General features: G+C 39.1%; 1 protein-coding gene across 2 annotated transcripts in view; it reads right to left on the minus strand.

Annotated features, from left to right (window-relative positions):
* CHST8 (carbohydrate sulfotransferase 8) overlaps nt 1–20016 on the minus strand; it is a 185722-nt gene that overhangs the window by 68759 nt on the left and 96947 nt on the right. The window lies entirely within an intron of this gene.

Genomic DNA, 20016 nt, shown 5'->3' on the forward strand with positions numbered 1-20016 from the left:
AAAGTAATATTGAGATAATATAATACCAAGATTTTCTTATCAGAGATTTGTATATACCAATTATATATTCTGTTTTCAGCTAAGTCTGTTGTCACCAACTAGATATAAAGCAGAAGATGGGTTGGGTAAGGGAAGATATTTTCCTTTAAAGTTCCATCTAGTATCGGGAGGATTTTGAAATATATTTCCCTCTGCTTCATAGCAAAGTCCCCTTCAGGAAGTGGGCTGGCAGTTGCAAGGTAGCGGTGTTTTCCTATGTTCCCATTTTCAGCTGAGCTGCTGTCACTGCCTTTGGACACACTCCATGTCATGGCAATGGTGAATTGAAATTTATTTGCTGAAAGAATCCTTATTGAGGTTTACAGTGCACTAGAGCAGGCAAAAAGTCTGCACAGTCAGTTGCAGTGACAGAGATGAAAAGCAGTAACTTATAAAGCTTTTCTATTTCAATTGCACTTTAGTCGTGTATTTGTACACTTCTCTTCCCAAGTAATATATTTAACAGCCTCTGGAATTTACGATGCATCACAGTGGTGTATCACAAAATTTTGGAAAAGACATAGGTTAAAGCTATCCTTTATCCTGAAGTCGGTGTTACCTCCTTACCACTAGTGAATCTGTGCCATTTTGATTGCTGCTATATTATGTCTGCCAGGGATGACTTGTACCCCTAAGAACTTGTAGTTGTTTTTTTTGGAAAGCATTGAGGTTCAGGATTTGTATCGTATTTATATGCTAATGTTTTAATCAGATGAATTCTCCTTCCTGCATTTTACTTAATAAATGATGACCTTTCTTCTCTGCTCCCTATCTAGTAATATATTTAGATGTTAAGTATAAATCTTAGAAAATGAATTGCTTATGTATGTTTGCCATATGATATAGCTCTCTTTTGGTATGAACGAATGTTTTGTTTAAACAGGAAAACAGATTCCCTAGCATCTTTCTTTTCCTTTTTTTATGTACAGAGTTAGGCAGTTCAGCATGGTTCTTATAATAATATATAGCTAGTATGCTGTATTATGAAGACTCTAAGTACATAATATAGTAGATCTATTATGTGAAAGCATACTTAACTAAAAAAACTCATCTGATGTGGGACTCAGTTTGCAGTCTGTTCAAATATATCCTTCTCTGGTCACTGTGAAAAAGGATGCTTGGTTGAACTAAGATGTGTTTGGTTTTAGTTTGTGTTCCTCCTCATGCTTCCCCACCCCACCCCCCCCCCCCCCCAACTTTCAGTAATCCAATAAAAGTTTTTCATGTAGGTGCAGAAGCATGTGCATTGTAATGAACATGTGCATGAACTAAAATTTTAAGTCCACTCTGATTGTGTTATGACATTTTCTGTTAACACTATCTGCTGAATAAAATGACATACTAAATGTATAAATACTCATTCTTCAGGGCAAAAATTACTCCATTACCTTAGATGGATCAGTATGTAGCCCCAAGAGTAAATATTTAGCTCTTCATAGAGAGCCTTTTTAAATCAGGATGGCATTTGTCATGCAAGCCATGTGTTAAAGGACAGGATATTCCTAAGATTTTGCTTTAAGGCATTTGTTAAATATGACACAGGCTGAAGGAGAATTTTCGGTGTATACTGTACAGGTACCTGCGGGGCTGAATGTCCTGGCAGAAAGAAATCATCATCATACCGATAGGCTGGTATAGAATTTGTATCTGATCATTAAGCCAACTATCGATCGCCTGTGTCATTGTAGAAGAAGGCATGTTTGAGATAGATGTAACATTTGCAATAAACACTTTAACGTTGTTACCTATACGCGTGAATATTTTATATTTCAGATGTCTGGTGGTGAGGGTATTGATGTCAGGATTAAAAGACTTGACCCTACTGCTGCCTCCTGGAGAACCCCTACAGATGCTAAAAGTGGTTCTGACATGAAGTTCTGCCGTGAAATGCTTTGAAAATTATGCCAAAGAGGGAAAGAGAATCAGCACAAAGGAACAACATCAAAGCTGTGCATTTTGGATTTTAAGAGTAAAGTGGAGCAGCTGTGAGCAAAAGCTCCTTTAAACAAAGACTGACACAAACCTGTAAAATGACCTTTACCCAGAGCAGTGTGGATGTGATCAGTAAATTCAAGAAAAGCTGAGGTGCTGTATGGTAGCTTAATGAGCTTCATGGAAAGGGCAAGCATGAAATTAGTGACGAATTAGTTTGTTGTAACTTAGGTATTTGTTGTCTTGTTCAGGAAGGATGTTTTCAATTTTTTTCCAGCTTAAGAGTTGAGATTAATCAACAGTTTTAAAAATTAAATGCAAGGAGCAGTTTGGAAAAGAGGTAATATCTTTTGTATTCAGCTGAGGCTGTGATACTGGAGGGAGAGAGGTAATGAATGCATGAACAGTCTGAGTGGAAGCTCTGGATGTGTGAAGAAAGGGAAAAAAGTGAGATATATACCTTCAGGAGATACTTTAAGGAGTGGCTAAATCACATCATATGCAGTTATATAGTGGTGGTTCAGCTTTGGAAGGATGAAGTTAAAACTGTTTGATTCATATGGCATATTAGAGATCTCCTATTTATTTTAGCTTTTACTCATCAAAAAGAATCTGTAAAGAGATTCTGTCCAGGGTAAAAAGAAGAACAAGAAAGTAATGGTTTAACGTTTTTGACTTTCCCATGAATGTCTTATAACTTCCAAGAAATCTCATTTTTTATAATGTTGGCAGAAAAAAGCTACTTGTTCAAGGGACACTGTAACTAATAATTGTTTGACTGTGGGTGAGTGCACATCCATGCATGTGTAAAGGTAGCTCCTGACCTGAAGGCGGTTGTTTTAATGGGATATGTTGACTAGGTTGGCACTAACAGAGTGGAGCTGTGTAAACATGTCTCTTGCCAAGCCAATTGTGATTAAAGCCCCCAGTAATAGGAATTTCAAATATGGGATTAGAGATTCCAGAATAACTTTAAATTAGAAATAAAGTTGGCAAAGTTGGTGGAAGCACTGTCAACAGCAGCCACCTTCAAAATTACGGGCAAAAACATTATTTTGTAGAGTTTGAAAAACAAATAAGGAGTAGAATTTTTTTTTTTTTAAATTTCCTGTAATTTTATGGGTAGCTAAAAAGCCTGCCTGCCAGTTTATAAATAAAACTAGAATGAGAGATAAGCAGCTATTTGGTGATAGTGTGATACCTACGCATGCGTTTTCTCCTTTTTGAAGACACAAAACAATCAATGCAAGGATTGTAATGGATGTGGGGAGCTAACTAAAGAGAAGATTGCAACAGATCCTATTAAAAGGGATATTATCACATGGCAATTACTAATGATGTTCTTCAGAGATCAGTCCTGGCTTAAACCTGCTCATTGTATTGATTAATGATGTGTGTGGAAGAAGCAGACGTGTACTGAAACTTGTGGATGGCATGAGTGGAGTGAGGTGCTGCAAACACTGGAGACTGCAAAATCATGTACAAAATTAATAGCACAAATCTTCTTATTTCTGCCCTTTTAGGGGTCAAACATAACTGTGTGCTATGAGCGTAAAACTTTTGGAAGTGTTGGAAGAGGAAGAGGTCTGGTGGGCTGGGGGACGGCTGGAAGTGGCAGCGGGCTGCAGTGTGAGATGGGCAGGTGTGGCTCTGGCAATGCCCAGCTGGGTGCTGTGTAACACCAGCATAAGATGAACTGGCCTGACTTCCAAATGGGACAGTCATGGTGGAAGGGGAAAAATTGTTTTGAAGAGGGAGCTATGGAAAAGACGATATTCCAAATGAGGAGTTTTCTTTGAGATCAAAACCCAAGGGCTTGGTAGGAGTCCTTGGTTTATGTGAGCATATAGTTAGATAGATAGATAGATATAAACGGGATTTGAAAGGAGACCGAATTGCAGTTTGTTTGCAGTAGTGTAAACTATATTAGTACCATACTGCAGAACTCATGTTGATAATCTACAGAGCTGGAAGATTTCCCTTGACTGGTAATTTTGATTTTTCTCCTGCTAAATTAGTTGTTAAGTGTTTTGAGCTCCACGGCTCTCTGTGTCTTTCAACCAGGGCATCCATTAAACACTTTCCTGAGCTTGGATGCCTTCATCAGGTGGCTGTACCCGTGCAACACTCCTCTTTGTGGGTTTACATTGCTGAATTACCAATACATTTCCTACTTGTTGAAACAGTGCTCCACATTTTTCAGCTCTGAGTCAATCCTGTTCCTTTTTCTTCTAAAGCTCACCCCCTGCCAAAGGTATTTGTTTCTTCTATGCTCATGTGTGCTGCGGCTAAGCTATGATACTCCTCGGTGGGTGTGAAAGTGAGGATTTTTTTATTTCTCACCAGGGTATCAGAGCTGGAAAATCTCACATATTACAGCAAGATATTTCTTTTGTCTGTGTGGTAGAAGGCGTATAATGCTCATTTTCAAAGTCTGTTCTGAGTCTACTTTATGTTAATTTGCCATTGAATTACTATGCCTTGAGCTAGGAGCTTTAGGAAGCACAGACTTCAGTATTAGATAAAAACCTATTCAGTCTACTTTGACATCAGCTCCCCATGCTGCACAATATTAATTTATTTTTAAGCTACAATTTCCTCTGTATTTGTATTAGAGAACAATAGTGTGAATGCACAAAGGAATGTCACAAGCGAGTTAGCGATCAAAGTGGCCACCTACCACACCTTTAAGAAAATAGTAAAGGCTTGATCTGAAAGGTGCTAAAGTTAAAATGATGGAATTGGGCACTGTCGTCGGAAATGCACCTGCATCTGTAATTCCTTCTTTTTCCTTTCAGCCTCAAGTGGCTGAAAATTCTAATCAATTAATTTTATACTGTTACCTTAGGGTACCTATGGTATAACAGAAAGTCTCTAAGAAGTGTGGTATTCTTGTTAGCTTTGTGTGTGGTTGAAAAAAATATCTCAGAAAGTAGGTAGTACATGGTGACTTGGTTAACCATTACCATGTTATAAGATTTTCTGGAGTTAATTTCCCATTATATGAATATTTTTCTCTTCTGTCCTTTTCTTCCACTCAGAAGCTATTAAAAACCCTAATGGAATGGCAATTAACACAGCATATTTGGATTTCCATTGGTTAAAATTTCACTGATGCCATGAAAAGTATTAATTAGGCTCCTGTGGTGGCAGCTTGAGCCATCCGCTGCCACTGTATTGCAGGGGCGTCCCTGGTGTGAGTGCTGCCGACAGGCCTGTCTCTGCTCTCTGGATCTAAGCAGTGAGAAGGACTCTGGCTATTTCTGTGCCCTTTGTCAAGGATGATACAGACTTCTGGTCTCTGCTGCAAGGGAAGTGCTGAAAAAAATCATCACTTTGCTCTTTTAAAACTTGCTTTTCCAAAAAATGCTGCCAAGAACAGCCCGGTGTTTTGAGGATGATAGCTTAGATAACCTTACAGGTCTTATCTTTCTTGAATTTCAAGACATCTTTGATGTTGCGAAATTTCATTAACTGATGTGATAGACTATGCTTTTATATTACTGGTCACCGAATCGGCTTCTGGGCAGCAAAAGAAAACCCACTTTTAGAGCCAGTAGTTCAGGTTTATGCTGCATGCCAGGCTTCACCTGCTTAGGTGCAGGCTTCTAACAAGTCTGAAAATCTCCAGACTTGTTCTCTGGCAATAAAATTTATCAAAAAATGAATGATTAACAGGAAGGTCTCTGGATTGTGAATGTGAAATTTCAGAGGAAAAAAAGGTGTAAGTGAAAACAAATAAACCTCTTTCAGCTTCATGTTCACGTTGACACCTCCAATATTTCCGTAACTGTGGATGCACGTAAGTTTCTACAGGCAGAGGTCAGAGTGTTAAAAGACTGTTGTGTAAACTGCAGCTTTGGTACCATCTGAACCACTTCTAGACCCTGTAGATCCCTGCAGCTGCTAAACGGTTGATGAATATACAAGGTGAAAAGTGCGCAAAATAGTCAAATTGAAATTAAATACAACAGCAAATCTTATTTATTTTCCTGAAGCTGATGAATTTGACAATGTCTGCCGCACATATTTTATTAATGTGTTCAAATACATAGACTGAAAAATAGGTCTGATGAAATGAGATGCATTGTAGATGCCTTTCTCAAATAAGGCTTTTGTACCCACATATGGTATATGCATTCCAACAAATCTAATGGCTCTTTGCTAAAATCGGGTGGTGGGGGAGCATGGCATTCTTTAGTCTCAAAACTGGAAGAAACTAAAAAATTGCAGTTAGTGTCTTCTGAGCTCAGTTTAGCTTCTTCACAAGTAACAAAGATCCAATGCCCTCACTTTAGAACAACATTTGACTTGCTGAACACTCCAGCTAGATTTAATGGGCTTCCCCATAGCATGGTAGCTGGTGCATTAAGGGCATTGCTATCTATAATGTGACTAGGAGGATGCAAAGGAGGAAAGGAGAAATGTGAGATTCTGTTTTTTGCAAGATTATTTCTGGGAAAATTCTGTTTGCACCCAGCATTGCTTGCTTGTCTCCTAAGAAAGTGAAAGTCTTCAAAGACTAGTGTAGCGTGGCATCTGCCTGGAGACAACTCTCAAGAGGTTTGCTTTGGTAAAGCCCCAAAAGAAATAGACTATTCCTAAAGATATATAAAATGGGAGATTTCATTATATTTTGGATTTTGGGAGCCAACTTTGGAGCAACATTTTTTTCAGCTGCTTTGGATCCACGAGTACTCTGACAAGATGTTATGAATGCCACAAGAAAACCTTCAATTAGCATTTGCACCCAGTCAGCCACCAGAGACTCCACACCTTACATTAGTTTTCCTGCATAGGGAACTACTTGTTGATTATTTTTTGTTTGTTTTAAAGGACAGAATATAATTTGAATGTATTTGCTGAATACTTTCTGCCTAAAAAACATAGGATAACAGTTTATAGATTCATAGATCTGTAAAGGGCTAAACCCCTTTACAATCTTATTTGGTTACCATAATAACTGACTTTTATATTCTGTACCATGGTGCTTGAAATATGTGGATGCTGCACTTTGTTACCTCCAGAAATGTCATTTTCTACTGAGGAATTTTCAGGTGATCTCATCTCTTTGCTGCAGGCTTGGCACATGATATTTTCTAATTTTTTTTGAGGTTAAATATAATTGATATTTCCTTGTATGTGCTCGGAGAGGGACCTTGTCAGATATGCAAAGGAAGGGAGCCCAGTAGGGTTGTGGCAAAGTTATGGGTTGGAGCTGGTTTGTATGCGGTTATGGTTGTATCACTGCTATATCCTTAACTGGCTTACCCCAGCCAGCCTCCCTTTCCTCAAGCAGTTTGTGGCCAACACAGGATGCTCTTCATTTAGCAGCTGCTGTACCTGTTGTGGATATTTATTTCTGCCGCCATAGCCATGAACATTTTATTGGTTGCTGTCAGAAAGAGTCTACGCAGTATCCATCCTTGAATAACTTCAGATGTGAGAGCGTTTCCCTAGCATAATACTTACAAGCTAGTGTTTGAGGATATACGATGAACGGAAGTTTTGTGTGTTTTCTATGAGAGCATGAAGCTTTTGGTGTAGAGCGGTCAGTGTAGGAGGGAATGCCATCATGTGAGCCATGGTATTTTGATGACATCCACAGGCAGGCATACATGGCAAGTCTGTCCCTCTAGTGAAACAATGCACGATTACACTGTTGGCTTATTTCAAATAGAAATTGTAACACGTTTTAAAGCAACAGTCTCATAACAAAGTGAACAAAGTTTTGTACCAATGACAGCCGCTGAATATTGCGGTGTCAGCCTTAGGGCTGGGTGGCTCCAGGATCTTGCCTGGTTTATCAGTTTACTTGGAAGTGAGTTCATTACAGTAACAGAGAGTCTCCCATTGCGGATTCAGGTTGTATGTGGAAGTTGTCATGCACGGGATCTAGGTCTACCACAAGAATATCTCATGCTCTCCTTAATATTTGCATAACTCCCAACACCATGCGGCTTAATTAGTTATACCATCTTAAATGATTGAATGGGAATTGAATGCAAATAACATAAAAGGAGGACAGCTTGGTTGATTTCAAGAGTCTCAACTCCCAGGATCTCTTCCTACCTTTTCCAGGAATTTCCTGTGTGATGCAGTTAAGTGTTCACTTCTGTTAACCTCCTTGAAAAGATGAGGTGCAATACTGTGGAAGTGTTGCCTGCCTTAGCATAGGTATCACCTAATATTTTTGTGAATTTTAGGTAGCCAGTGCAGCAGTTTTCCAAAGTCCATGCCAAGGCTCTGTATGTGGTTAACAGAAACCAGTAGATGCTTTCAAAGGCATTCAGAGGTTGTTCTGCTTGTTTTCTCTTGGGGACCAATGCAGCCAGAGAGGCAGCTGGGCTCCTACCCCATCAATGTTTTCCAAGGGCTTTGAACTGTATCAATAGAAACTACTTCAATGCACAAATGCAAGAAGCTAGTAGTAATAGTGCTAGCAGCTACCCTAACACTGTGGACTTGATTTTAGACGTTCACCAATTATTACTGAAGAAAACAGAAGTTTGTGCCTCCCTAAAGTTCACATGCCGATAGACAGACTTTGTTCAGCTGGTGTTTAAAGTGTCAGTGCAATGCTAAGGTCTGTCAGACTTCATTTGGAAAGTGCCCGTGGTTTTTGATTAGAGCACAGAGTACTCAGGAAATATGTTGCAGAGTTATTAGAAGGGAGTTATGTTCAGTGTCAGCTCTTGAGCGTAAGGCCAAGTGACAGACTAAAAGCATTCAGAGCAGCTCGTGCTTAATTCCATCTGCCAGTAACAGCTTCTTCATTACAAGGAAAAGGAGGGAAGGAAATAAAAAGAAAGCCTCATATAACACACCTATGCATTTTCAAGCTCGTTTTCTGCCATATATAATTGCAGTTACCAGTTTCCATTTATAATCCAGTAATTCACTTAGTGAATGTAATACCTGTTTTGTTTGAAAGGAGCAGTTGGAATTCTGATGGAAGATTTAATCTTACATGCTTTGGCTCAGTTTTAAAGGGGCATTTTGAAGCCTGATTCTCGTAATGGATTTTGCACCTATGTTTCCAAATAGCTGCATGTGATAATACTTGGGTAAGAGTTGTGTGCAAGAGGAACTCTCAGGAAACACTCTGGGAATAGAGGGTAAGGCAGCAATGCAGTAGGCATTTATTTGGCACTTATTTAGTTGTTTTTCTTGGCAATCTCTGAACTTGTCTGAAATTCTCTCATCCTGCCAATTGCATTTAATGTCCAGTATTTCTGACTGACTGAAGCTGGTAAGAATTGCAAATCTTTGCTTTACTTCTCCATTACTTTTGACACTATAAAACACTATAAAAGTTCAAAGCATTGAATGAGTTCTGACTATACTTTTTTATTCCTCAGAAGTTCATGGAAAATATTGCATTGTTTTAACACAGAGATTGAAATTTAATGTGCTTCTTGCACAGCTTGTGTAGATTCCTGACCTCTGAGATGAGGAAGAGCAGTTTTGCTTCTAGTGTCTGGAGACCAACAGGGCTTTTTCAGCAGATGGGGACTGCCTGTGTGTAGGTTGCCTGCATCACGCTATTCTTGGCACAGTGGTCATTATACGCTGTGAGAAATTCTCTAGAGAAAGTAAATATTGAAACTCCTGGGAAAGTTAAGTCTTGAGGCAAAGGCAACCTCAAGTCAGAAAAAATATGTTTCCAGTAGGAAAAAAATAGCTGTAAATGTGTTAGTTGCAAAGCCAAATAGAGAGGTGCGAATGAATGAAAGAGCTCTAAAAGCTGGCTCACCCACTGTCTGATGATATTGCCATTTTAGAAGTGCACAAAACTAAGTATTTTGGCCCAGATCAAGAAAAATATGATGGTGGAAGTGCAGGTGCACTGGATGAAACAAGTGTAACAGCAGATAAAAATATTCAGTTATTTGTCTACAGGGCAATGTGCAACTAGGGTCTTTGGAGTAATGCAACCAGTTGCCCATGCATTGCTCAGAATCCTTCTGAGGTGAAAAGGGTGATACCGACTAAAGCTGAATGAATGTTTTTTCATCATTGGAATCATGTTGTGTATTGCTAAAGCCATGCTGGATGCTGGGGGAGCACTAGTTGCTGGGGTGGCATGCCACCAGTAAGGGACAAGAAGGGAGCATTGCCATGCTCCCACAGCAGTTCTGGCAGCTCTCGTCGTACATCACCTCTGCTCTGGCAGTGCAGGCGTTGCTACCTCCAGCAATGTAGTCACATATGAACAGAACAGTTTCTCTGCGTGGCTCTACTTTTGCTGGAGTTTGGCACAGGTAGCTCATTGGAACAGCAGAAAAGAAAGGCCAGATCAGATGTTTAAAAATTACATGGAAATACATGGTAAAGTTTCGAAAAACCCAGACCCACCATGCTCCAACAATGTATTTTCTGAACTATTTGCTCAAGCAAGCAGATGCAGTCTGCTAAAGCAGCAGATAATACATGAAATTCCAATTCATAGCAAGGATGGGAATATTACTGTCTCTCCCAGTTAGTGACGGTTTTCCTCCTAGCAAGGGAAGGCTAATATTTTGAACTGAAATGTACCAATTTAATCTTCTTTATTTCATGAAGAATTGTTTTTAATTTTTGTTTTTAGTAAGAATGTATAAAGTAGTCATATGTTACACTTGAAGCGTAAGTTCCAGAAGTTTTGAGTATTACAGGTTTGTTGACTCTGACAGTTTTCATTTTCTGTATGTGACCCAGGAGTATTTAAGAATAAAGAAACTAGTTGTGGTGCATACTGATTCTGGGACTTGGGAGAAAACTTGAAAGTGCTGCCTCTTGGGCAGACTGGACAGAACAAATCTGATTTATAGACTTTTGTTGGATTTCTGAAAGCACTTAAGTAGTTTAAGACCACAAGTACCATTGACTTGAAAGTCAATAAGAGCTTTCTGAGAATCCAGTCCATAGACAGTTATTTTTTAACATGTACATCTTCTGCAGCAAAGGCAAGCAAAAACTGCAGTAACTGACTGCTCGCACCAGATTACATCCTAACCTTCAGCTGGATCTTCTTGCATTAGAATCCCTGGAGGTCATGCCTTTAGCAGTCCCTTGGGGCACCAAGGAAAGGTCCATTCCAGCAGGTTTAAAATCTGAAAAGAAAAACTTAATATCTAGACCACAAAAGTTTCGGCACAGGCATGGAGATTTTGGGGAAAATCTATATTGTTTATTCATAGACAGGAGTCGTATTGCTTTTTTTGCCTTTGGTTATTTATGTGCTTGCTGTACTACTCTCAAAGATGTAAGTTACCAATAGAACTCTTGAGTTATGATTTTTTTAAAATTTATTTTTTTTTTGTGAGGGCTTATTTTGTCTGTCTTCAGGCAGCCAATTTAGGTATTCTCATTAGGAAACTAGGCCTTCTGTGTGTTCAAGGAAAAAAGAGCAGGCATATTAGAAGGTATGAATACCTTCCTTTTGTATTCACAGCAAAACACCGGAGCGAAAAACTATAGTCATGGGCCATCTTTTAGTAGTGGAATTACATAGCTCTGTGGGGTTTTTTTCTCCCGAGTAGAGGCTTAGTCAGGGCTAACAAAAGCATATTCCTGGGCAATGAGAGTGTTAGAAGGCAAGCTATCCTTTGAATCTGTTGCAGCGGATACAAGGTTTATGATTACATGATGATGATAGAATTTGTACTCATTTCATGTTATACTGACATGGAGACAAAAGACATTTACTTTTCCTGGATGCTTAACTTTTTATTGTATTTAATTCTTATTGGAACTGTAGCTGGAGTAACTAGTGTGTTTTCTCTCCCTGTGCTGCTTTTCCTTCCCTGCTATCACACTTGAAAAATGAAGAAAGGTGTCACAGCAAGAAAGTGCACCTGCGTTGCAATGCTTTGATGGCTTCTCCATTTCTGCCCCGGAATTCTTATACATGCATTGTAAACACAGACATTTTGGTTTGCATTTTTCTCTCTTTCATAATATTATTTATTTATAACATAAAATAAAAATTAATGTGTCAGGTTTCTCTAGCATACTTCCGGATTACCTGGTGGAATCAGTAGAAAACTCATTGAGGGAAGGCATTTTCCTCCAAACCCATTATAGCCTTTCCAGAAGGGGCTAAAGTTAAGATTGGAAACATGCCTCTTCATTCTCTTTCCTAACAGGAAACCTGATTTTGTTCCCAGTCTAACGAACCCATCTAATCTTCATAATCCTACCAGCTTTCGTTTTTTCTTTTTCTAGTCCTGTAGTGTTTTCTGCTCTTTGCTGAAATGATTATCCAGAGGAGGTAATGAGTTTTGCGGGAACAGGCCAGTCAGACATTCAGGAATGATGACACTTGTGGCAGTTGCAGAGGCACATGGAGAGCTGTGGATGTGGAGAGCACTGCAGAAATACGTGCTGCCATCTCTGAGGGCTCTCCTTAGCATCACATAGATGAGTAACTGCATTCAGTGGTGCTGGAAAGATTAACAGACCTGTGAATGTGGATGCTTTGTTCTGTGGCTCACTAATACCAAATGTGGCAAATGCATATGGTTGTGTATATATCTATATAGGCTCAATATATGCGTGCACGTGTTCTCCAGTAATAATATTCTGCGCTGCTCAAAGAACAAGGAGCACCCAAATGTAAGCGGTCAGTGACATTCTGTATAGGCCCCCATAAATCTGCCCAACTTGGGGAGAATAGTTGGGAGCTGAAGACATACATGGCTGATTTTGAATCGGTGCCTATTTGTGCCTTAATACATTGGAGAGTTTGTTCAGGGACGGTTAGTTCATCCTTGTGAAAACATTAGCCTTCTGTTGCTGCCAAGGTCATTGTCAGCTTCGGTTATCTGGGGCCCTGGGACACATTTCCAAATCAGTGAAGCCCTTGGAAGGTTTACTTCAGTGTGTGTCCTTGTCTCCTGTATAGTCATATAATAAATACCTGTTACTATTCTTAACACAAAGCAGATGTATTATTTTGGGCAGTCCTTCAGCAACTTATGAAGTGTTAAGACCGTTATACTGAAGCGACAGCAAATGGATTACTTGGTTTTTCTCTTTTTCCTGAGTATGCTGCGTTTGTTTGTAGTCTTTTGCCACAGAATGATTCGTTGCTAGAATGATATCGCTGGGAAAGTGTGAGTTTGCTGTGCCCCAAGTGCTGGGTCCGTGTAGGGGGTTATCACCCCTCCCTCTAGACCCCATCTCAAAGGGCTGAGAGTCCTGCTTTTACACCAGGTGCCCAGGGTTTCTGTCTGTCAGAAAGGACTGGTTGTCACAGTGTTGCTGGAGCTGGGTTCAGTCTTCATAGTGAGTGAAGACGGTGTGAGTAAGTTTGGCAGGCGGCTCAGGACTGTCTCAGGAGAGTGTGCTGTACATCTGTACTACATCTGCCCTACCTGCAGCATAACTGCTGCTGGCAACTGTGCATCGGGGAGATGTTAAGGCTGCTTATGACCTAGAAGGCTGAATGTCTCCAGCCTTGGCGGTTCAGATTCTTTGCTATTTAATCCAAGTCCAGGCCAGCCTCCTAGAGCCATAATTGAGCCTTAATTATAAAGCATAAAATTAGTATGCGAGAATTCTCTTTGAGACACCACAGTGGACCCCATTATCTCCCTTAAAGGGAAAGTAATTTGTTCTGTAGAGCTTTGAATATAGCGTGTTTGCATGTGGTAGGAAGAATTCATGGGCAGTTGATAGGCAAAATACAATATCTATTAAAGTAAATTCATAAAATATTCACTGCATTTCATTTTTTGTTTTGATTTTTTAGCCTTTTTAGGGCAGCTTATTTGATAAAAGATTAGAAATGAACAACATTTCATGCCTAATCAACACCTGGTAAAACACCACTTCGCTTCTCAGTACTGACCAAATGTCGCCATTAAGCAGAATATTTGATAACGCTGTCATGCTCAAGCAGCAGCTATTGTCAGTTAGTATAATGAAACAGAATTGCTTTCCTTGAGGAAAACCCAATTAAGAGAATTCCAAATAGCAGTGAGTAGTCTGCTGCACTCCTAATGCTATTGATCATGCAACATGTCACTTTGATGACTGTTCAAGGCCCTAAATCAGGCCAAAGATTTCTATGAAAATAGCTTCATTTTTCATGTATGTGAACACATATGAAAAACAAAATGTTTTTTTAATTTATTTTTATTGAAACCTCATAGCTGTTCATTCAGACTTTGGGTTCATGTTCCACATACGAAGACCTATAGTGCAAGCTAAAATACGAAGGATTGATATTCAAATACCTGTAACTAATATGAGAGTAATTAAATAGATGTGTACAAATGAGTGCTATACGGTAATTGAATGTGGAAAATATTTACTTTTTCATGTGAATTTTGACACATGAATTGGCATGCCTAAAAGTTTGAAATCAAAGATTATAATCTCTGCTGTAGTTCTGAGTAACAGAAAGAATCAGTTGCACACAACCTTTTAACAACTTTCCTCACCTTCACTGTGGAAACCCCCAGGTTTTTATTACTTTCTAACCCACTTTCTTATTATTTCTAATGTGTTTTGATAGGAGAATGGGAGTGTTGATTATGAGTGGAAAATTGACCTTTTGTTCTGAATTTAAAACACATTTCCATCTTCTGCAAAATTCACAGTTTTCTTATTACCAAAATCAACATTATATGTCAACAATACAAAGGGTGAATGTGATTAACCACCCACTCACTTGGAACAAGTGGTATCTTGATTCATTTAATTTAGAACATCTAAAGCTGTCAGCAGCTTACCATCTGCTAAGGGTACCTGCTGTAGTCTGAAATGCCCTCTTAGCGATATGCAGGTTTGGTTGTATGAGAGAGATCAGGTTTCCTCATTTGGAGAATGTGTTTGTGTAGTTTTCGCTTACATAAAAACTGAGCAACATAAATTGCTTCAAAAGGTGTAAATTAATTGCTCCCCAAATGAAATTTGTAAAGCCTCTGATGTAATTTGTGTCGATACTATAGTAAAAACGGATCATATGGCATCAAAAATTGACTGTGTGTGCCCAAATAAAGATCTTTTCATTATGCAGATAGGTCTGGAAGATGTGTATCCCAGCTGCTTTTTCATTGTTTCTCAAAGTGTTTCTGGATGGGCACCAACTTAAAATGCTAGAAGATGGAAGTCTAAATTTAATATTCTGATTTTTACTTACATATTTGAGTGTTAGCAAGTTTTGCTAACAAAGCATAGTCATTGCAGCTGGGGTGCAGTTCTGATAGAGCAGAAGAGACTTGAGCTGCTCACCTTCTCTAACCTCTGGAGTGGCTGGTTTGAATGGCAGGTGAGGCATGGAAGATGTTGAAGTTTATTTTCTCAGCTGCATCTTTTATGCAGATAAATACTGAATATTGGTTCCAGTTTTGGCAACCTGGCACCTTTTGTGACTGTTGTCATGAAAGCTTTTGAGTTTGCTGTAGCCTAATAGCTATCCTAATTTGCATTCTACTTGAAATTAAAAGCAAGCCTTTCATAAAAGCAGTCTGAATTGGTAAAATCAGTGGCAGTAATGTAACAAATTGTTGAATGCTCATTGGAATGAACTGTGGAGGAAAGGTAGAAATACATTACCCTTAAATTGGAAATAAAACGCCAGAGACCATGTTAAAATTAAAGTAAAACACGAAATATAACCAATAAAATTATGTAACACTGGGTAACGATTTCTAGCCCATCTATTATTTGGCACCAAATGCTGCAGACTAGAAAAGCTGGCAATAAACCCCACGAAAGCTAACAGAAGTCTTTGTGGCTTCAATTTGCTTTGCAGTAGAAGCTGAATGTTTTTGGGGTGTCAAGTATACAGCCACTTACTTGTGTTTTATTTTTTAAAATACCCAGGAGTTTCTCATCTTGCAGTGTTACAGATCTTGGCAGGTTTAAGATTCTTCTTTGTAAACATAGCCAGTGCAGATTCAAGGCATTTTTTCAGAGTAATTTTCAAAAGTTGGCCTGTCTATGACCATGTAGCATCTTGGGAAAGAAGGAAAAAGATTTTGGAAATACTACAGAAAGTCTACGTGGTGTGCTTTCAAAATCAGCTCAGCTTTTTGGGAGTGTAGTGGAAAAGCCTCACATCTATGGCCCTTTAACCCCATTCCCCCAATTCCTCTTTAGCAGTATGTTGTCTGCATTTAGATTAAACGCACACCGATTGGCATTGTCAGTATGGAAAATACATTTTTGTTTGTTTTCACATCTACCTTTTATTTTGTGTCAAGGGTCAGGAGCTATACTTGTCGTCTAATTCTTCCACTGCTTTGAGCTGTGCAGCCGTAAGGAGAGCAGGCGTCAGTGTTTGTGCCTGGTTCTGTAGGGCCAGGCATTTGGGCACGGTTCAGAGGGGTCTTGTGTTCAGAACAGTAACAACTTTTGCCCTGTTTTTCTAGCTTCCAAAATCCTTCCTAAAGGCTGCTTGTTTTTGTCTTTCTTGTGGCTCTTCAGAGTTTTCCCTGCACTGTGAAGTGTCGGTGGCTGGAGAGGGTTGTTGGGAGTGCCCTGGGCGAGAGCCATCGGCAATGCTGGTGCCAGGCTTTTGCATAATGCCCTAGAAAATACTTCACTGGCTCATTAACAAAATATGAAGATGCTAGGTTTAGTTGATTGGAAATTCTCTAGTGTGAAGAAAATGAAGTAATGTAGGGAAAAATACCTGTACCATCCAGGGGATTTGGAAAGAAACTTCTGCAGGTAAAGTCTGAAGTGGTAGGATTCAGTAGATTGGATTTCATGGTTCTGAGCACACTGCTTGGTTGAAGAACAAAAAGTTGTTTCATCTTCCTGTGGCCCAGTTCCCCTATGTAAAATCAGGGCAAATTCAGCTCCTTGGACACACTGTTTGGCTGCCTTGCTGGTTTGGTTTGTGAATTCTCATGTGCTCTGTGTCTGTGCAACAGCCAGCACAAACAGACACCACCCTGCAGCCCCAGGGACCCTGCTCTCTTTACTCTCTTCTTCCTTTTGTAAGAGAAAGAATGAGACATCCTGAACGTATTATATTGGAAAACCACATATACTTGGGTTCTAAATCACATTTGAGTTGGTAAACAGATTGTACAAACAGAGTTTTCCAGGTGAACCTAGCGACTGTATGGTGTGTCACTCTTGGGTTTATGCTTATTTTAGCATATTGATTCCAGCTGAGGGTTGTCTTGCAGTAAAATCAGAGCAAAGCAGGGCTGGTGACTGCCCAGAGTTTTCTGTCTGGAGTGTAGCTCCTTTCATTTTCTGTGGTATCAAAGAGGCTTTTCCCCCTGCCTTTCTGTAGTTCTGCAGTTGCGCCCGTTCAGGTGTGTGTTAGCAGGTCTGTAACGCCGGGGGAGAGGGAGCTGTGGAAGCACAGGAGCTTCTCCCAGGGCTCATCACTCACCTGTGCCAGGCTGTCACTGCTAGTAGCTAACGCTCTTCAGTTCACCCTCCCAGCACTCTCACTGCTTCTTTTCTCCGACCTTAACAAAGCATCGTGTTTGATCAACTGGTAAAAAATATTTCTCTCTTTCAGAGTGCTGTTTGCTTGCTTTAAAAAAATATATATATAAATTTGATAACAGGTCATAAAATAATTCCTTCAGTAGAAACATTTATCTTTATCCTTATCCTAATGGTAAAAATGTCTGGCTAGGAGATTGAAATCAGTCAAATGATTCATATTACAGGTAAATTTTATCGCTTCCAATGTAGGGAAGAAAGTAATTTCCATTTCTTTTTAGAGCACAGTGAGCCAATTTGCTCTGAGGTTGATCTGTAGGCTAAATTGTGGGGAGTCATGCTGCAGACTGTTTTGATAGAGAAGTGTGTGAGGGGAGAGAGTTAAATGCTTAGCCAAATGCTTAAATTCCTTGTTCTCTCATACCCTCAGTGCTGGATCTGACCCCTTTTTATTTAATCAGTTCTCTGTCTCTCCTGCACCATTTTTATGGCCTATCAAGTCATTAGAAATGGTTTAATCACCGTCTGATCGTAGCTCTCCTCTCCAAGGTCTTTACCAAACTGGTACCCTCAGATATTTGTGTATATGGTGTTGTAGTTTGTATACTGGGCAGTGTTGCTGTTCATACACTTTGCAGTAAAGTGTAAGACGCTTAACATCAAGCTATTTAATGCGAAAAGCTAGCTTCACTTTTTAATATTTTTTTTTTGAAAATTGCTGTTTTCATTTCTGGAAGTGGCTGGCGTGCCAGGCCTCTACTTTAAGTGTCTAAATTTTTTAGTTCAGGAGCAGTGGGGTACTGGGCTTTACTAAGTAGATCCCCTTTTTTTACAGGTACCTTCACAGCACTCTTTCTTCTGGCTCCTGCTGTCTGAAATTGCTCTTTCCATAACTAGTGCTTTTCAGAGACTGTTTTCATTCCAGCTGGATGTGTTTGCTGACCGTGTCAATTTTTGTTTAAAATGGTCCATATGTGCTGCTTGCAAGGCAACAACTTTGCTTATAGGTCTTAAGTTAAAGTGACAATGTCAAGGCTGGTAAGGCTTAATATCTGACCCTCCTGAAAAAAATAAAAAAAACCCAAACCTCAGAATTCTATTCTGGGTTTTTGTTTGGGGTTTTTTGTTGTTGCTGTTGTTGTGTTTTGTTTTGCTTTGGTTTTTATGCTTTCAATAAACTAAGCTGCCCACTTTATTGGGGGGAAGTGTAGGATAGGGGGAACACAGGAAAATACTCATCAAGGGCACAAGTTACATCAAAGTTACAAAAAGGTCACCAAATTATATGCAAAATAAGAGCAGGATAACATGGCAATGCACAACTAAGGAAAAATAGCGGTTTTTAAAACAGTTAAAAAAATACAAAGCTGTATGTACGTTATGATGTCTTTATGCTCTTACAACTGCACAAAGCTTTAATAGCAAAAACGAATTTTGTACAAAACTGATTATAGCTTTTTGTAGTATTCCCAAACTTGATCGGTTGAAATGTAAATTCTGTGTGGGCCAGATCATGGTAGAGAAGCTAGACAGTTTTGGAGAAGAATGAAACAAGGCAAGCCTGTTTGCATCAGCTACTTTTGGGGGCAGGAGAGGAGAGAATTTGACTAATACCAAAACCGCTCACTGAATCCTTGTGAATAAAACAGAAATCTGTTGAGTCTGTAATAATCAAAATTGCAGCTCAACTGCTGGATTTTCCTTTTCTGTATGCTAATGAATGATGCTCATATGCTGTATGTCAGCTGCTGTTATTTTCTAATGTGATTCCCCCTGAAAGAAACGGCAATATGCTATGGTTAAAATGCTTACCCAGCTGTTGAGATAACAAAAGGACATCTCACCTTTGGTAAGGTTAAGCAAGTTAAACCTTTTCATCGATTACTCATAAACTTCAGGAACAGGAGAGAATAACAATTTCAGAAATGGTTCTCATACCGTATGACCACTTCTTTATATGTCTAAATCTTTACTGTGCAGTCTGCGCCAAGAATATCTATTTGCATTTAACTTATCAGTATTTTGTAACTAAATCCAGGAATGCTGCTTTTATTTCAGCATACTAGCAAGTTCCCGTACTAGTGATGATAAATGTAAAAAAAAAAAAATTAAAAAAATATAACTACTAAAAATATTGTCCTTTATTTGAACAAATACCTAGTATTTTGTGGCTTGCTAAATGGAAGAAGTAACCTTTTTTTTAATCTTAGAAGCACAGACTTGTAAATATTCCTCGAGTACCAGACTCTAACCTATATGTCCTTCTTAAGAACACATAAAACAGATTTCTTCAATTCTTGCATTTTTGCTGCCGTTTCATTTATTATGTGGGAATCAATATTCTTCCAAGTATAACTTGCTGATATAAAAATGAATAACACAAGGTACATATTATTTGTAGTAAATAATGACAGGAGCCAGAAATGTTTTGTGTGCCTGTGTTCCAAAATGGTATACTACTTATAATTCAGTACATGAACCTTTTAATTCCGTTTCAATAAATTGCTTATGAGCCCCTTGAAAGCCAGTCCAATTTAATAACATTAGATGACAAGAACTTTCATAAAAATTAACTCCATTATCTTTCCTTATTAGTGAAGGCATGTCAGATATGAAAAAGCCTACTATTGCTCTGTAGGA

The sequence above is a fragment of the Falco rusticolus genome, chromosome 15, assembly GCF_015220075.1.
Source record: "Falco rusticolus isolate bFalRus1 chromosome 15, bFalRus1.pri, whole genome shotgun sequence".
Lineage (NCBI taxonomy): Eukaryota > Metazoa > Chordata > Aves > Falconiformes > Falconidae > Falco > Falco rusticolus.